A 3,841-nucleotide genomic window follows, 5' to 3' on the forward strand; every position below is an offset into this window, starting at 1 on the left:
TTGTCATTGTTGTTGTCATCACAGCCCCTCCTGGGCATTTACATCGGCATCACAAAGGGACCAGCTCACCTGGGGAGGGGCAGGAGCCCCTGGAGGAGAACGCCCTCTGGGAGACCATGGAGTGCCCAATGGCTGGCCCTGTGGGCGCAATCTGAATTCTAAAACAAGCAGGCAAACAAAAAGTCTTCCCTTGAAGCACATCCATAAGATACTTCCGGTTATAAGCCTTACTGCTACCCCTATTCTATTAATAATAAAAGACAAAGCTGTATTGTTCCACTTGCTGTTTTTTCCTTGCTAGGAACTCCCTCCACCCCTTCAGGCAAGGCTTGCCAATGGAAGGCATCTTCTTCACATTGCTTTCCCTGGCACCTGCCTACCCAGCCCTGTCTGCTGTCTGATCACCTTGCCTGCTGTCTGATCACCTTGCCCTGCTCATACCTTTGGGACCCTCTTTGAATGTCATTTTTGCTTCTTGTCAGCGCCCTGATTGGTAGACCCCTATTTACTTGAAATTCTTCACTTTAGTTATACAGTATGAAAAATTCACCTACTATGCTAAGCTACCTATTTAAAATGCAAATACTTCTGGGTGGGTGGGCAGTCTATTCTACCCAACTTAGAAATGTTCCGTCATGTTGGGTTTTCTTAAAAAGCCAAGAGGCAGTTTCAGAGGGAAGCTGTACAGAGGAATCAGTGAATCTTGGTGGACAAGCTCCTGGAGGAGGACAGCCCTGCCTCTCAGGGAATTAGAGTTGCCTCAGGAAGCCTGGGCATCTGAGGCTCCAATGGAATGGAAAGGAGTCCTTGGCTCAAATGCTCCTTATTTGTCTCACCAGACCCCGAGCGCAGATGTGGTGGCTTCTATGGTCAGGGAAAGAAACCACAGGTTATGATACTAACACTAACCTGTTACAATCAAAAATTGTGAGCCAAAAATAATCATTGAGAAGCAAATTAAGACTTCACCCAAATCTGCAAAACACAGGGCATGAAGACTCCATTCACAATAGGCAATAAAACAGAATAACCTCTACCCTAGCTGCCGTTTCCACACCTCACACGCGCACATACCAGGAATGCCTCTTCAGATCTTTCCCCCTAACACATCAGACTCCCCCAAACTCGCACCCCAATCCAGAAAGAACAGGTCTTCTTTTGTTTTATTCATTTGTATTCTCTGACCAGTCTGGATGAAAAGAAATATTGGCTTTCTCATTGTAATTCCTTGATAAACTTTTGTCTAAACTGTCAGGAAAATTAGTGTGTCACTAGAGAGGAAAAGAGAGAGAAGAGAAAACAGACTTTATTTCTTGATAAGACAAGGGTGTTGATTGTCCTGTTTCCTAATGTTCTATTTCTTTACGGTTGGTTGCTTTGTACTTTTTCTAAAACGCAAGACACATATTCCAACCTCCTTGTTAACATCAGAACAGTTTCCATTTTCATTTGGAGAACTACACAGTGTTTGATTTTTACAGTCCAGGAAGCTGGTGACCACATAATTATCTTCAGTTCCTAAAATTAAGCAGATAGATAAATAAGCAAAAACAGGGGACTACATTTACTTGCAGATATACTCACAAAGTTCTAGAAGAGAACGCAAATATAAAGACTTGTGGAATCAGTGGCAATGGCTAATGGGAACAAAATAATGTTTAATCAGGTTTAAAAAAATACATTTTAGAAGAAAGTGACAGGAACTTCAGTCACTCCTGACTTGGTGTAAAAGACTGACTGAACTTCCTTTCGATTAAATAAGCCTGGGATTATTGGAAGATCTTAGGACCTAGGCCAGAACTGTACTTTTTAGAAGATCACACCATACTGGAAGGACATGCTGGACATCCTGCCGTTCCAAGCAGGTAAGGACAAGCAGGAATATAACACGTAGGTGCCGTTTCTCATGATGTTCCAAACGGAAATCCACATCAGTGGCTTCCTCTTTTCTCCACTGTCAGCTAACTCACTCACCCATGGGTCATTTTGGAACACAATACCATCACTATTCCAAATTTTTTACTCTGCTGCATTTCCTCTGTCTGAATCTTCTTACTAATTATTTAGCTTAAAAAGGTATTATATTCAACTTGTAAACTTCCTTATATGTTCAGGAATGGGAAAAATATCTGTTGAGAGACCATAAAGTGAGAGAAGAGTGAAAAGGAGAGAGAAGGGATACAGAAGAAAAGAGAACGGTAGTTTTCTGTGTTGCCTTTGTCCTCCACTAACACATAGCACTTATCGTCACTGTGCTCAGAGCACAACATGCCTGCGAGAAAGAGAAAGGAAAGAGAAAGAATTATCCTCGGAGTAGTAATCTATTCACATAACTTCAGCTGTCATACTTCTGTGAAAGATCCCACAATGTTTATCTTTAGCCACAAGCTTTCTCCTGGTTTCCTATCTTTGCTTGTCTTTCTAGTAGATTATTTCCACTTGGAGGTCTGACTGTCACTTCAAAGCAACCATTTCTAAAATCATCTTAACGGGCTTCATTCCCAAACCAGCTTCATTTTCTTGCATTCACATTTCTATTAATGGCACCAAAACTTTCTAAATGACTCAGCCTAACCCCCTTGTGCCATCACTGGTTCCATCCTCCTTGTTACCTCCATATCACCAGTTTTCATCTTCCCGGTATTCATTCTCTCTCTCTCTCTCTCTCTCCTCTATCCATTCCTTTCCATTATAAACCCCACAGGCCTTTATCAGTTCATAGGCACCTGGAGTTCTAAAGATAAACAACTGCACAGTTCTATCTGGGCTCATTTTGATTCAGGATATTCTGAAGTGAATGGGAAAATTACCAAAGGGAATAAAAAAGAGGTAAAAATGGTCATGATGATGATAATAGTTACTGTTCCTTGAACATTTACTATTTGTGACATACTTCTTAAAAGCTCTTTATGTGGATTAACACAGTTAAGGCTCACAATAAAACTCTACGAAATGGACACTGTTTGTACTTTCGTCATAATAGGCAGAGAAACAGGGCAGTGGAAATAAAATTTGCATGATGTTCTGGGAGTTAGAGGACCTGAGTTCAAGGTCTCAAAATCATTTTGTAAAATCATTTGGCAAAGCAAATAATCTCTAAATTCCTTTTCTTGGAAATAATCTAAGATTCTATTGCATAGCTGAGATGAGAAATTTAGTATGAAATAGAAATGGAATCCTGGAATTCTCCAAATTCTTTTCTATTCTCCAGGGGTCATTCATAAAAAAACAAAGATTCATTCACTTAAAACATTCTTGAGCACCTACAATGTACCATTACCAATGAATGGTTGTTGTGTCATTACATAGAGTCTTCTCATTTGTATCACCTCTTCCCTAATTATTGCTAAAGTCTTACCTGAGACAGATAATAGGCCAAAGAAAAGAAGAGCTAAGGAAAAGAAAGAACTCTTCATAGCAAGGCCGATCAGAAGCACTAAGTATCTCAAGAAGATAAACCAAGGTAAATGGAATTGATCTCAGAATCAGAATCCCTGTACTTCGAGACTTTCCTGGATGAGCTGGACCTTATGTGCCTTGGTCTTTCTTAGATTTGTGGGGATCCAACTCCTCACAACTCCTGTATACTTCCTATTTGTTTAATCATATTGTGACATGTGTAAGCCCTTATTACATCTTTACAACACTTCTTACTCACCCATATCCCTTCACACTGTCTCAGTGACCCACCAACAGGACTTAACTGGGAGGCCTCTAATCACTTGAAGGATGTCTAACTTGATGGCTCCCGTAAAGGTGGCACCACTTTCCTGGTGCCCACGGCACTCCTTCCCCACAGGAGCAGTGCTTTCCCTTACTCTACATATCTCTTTTCTAAGTC

General features: G+C 40.9%; 1 long non-coding RNA gene across 1 annotated transcript; it reads right to left on the reverse strand.

Moving 5' to 3' along the window:
- Window positions 1-1,284: 1,284 nt before the first annotated feature.
- On the reverse strand, window positions 1,285-3,560 carry LOC115280057. Its single transcript, XR_003903623.1, has 2 exons — window positions 3,359-3,560; window positions 1,285-1,518 (listed from the first exon to the last, which is right to left on the reverse strand). It is a non-coding gene; the product is annotated as an uncharacterized LOC115280057 (long non-coding RNA).
- Window positions 3,561-3,841: the final 281 nt, after the last annotated feature.

Source organism: Suricata suricatta, chromosome 2 (genome assembly GCF_006229205.1).
Source record: "Suricata suricatta isolate VVHF042 chromosome 2, meerkat_22Aug2017_6uvM2_HiC, whole genome shotgun sequence".
NCBI classification, from domain to species: domain Eukaryota; kingdom Metazoa; phylum Chordata; class Mammalia; order Carnivora; family Herpestidae; genus Suricata; species Suricata suricatta.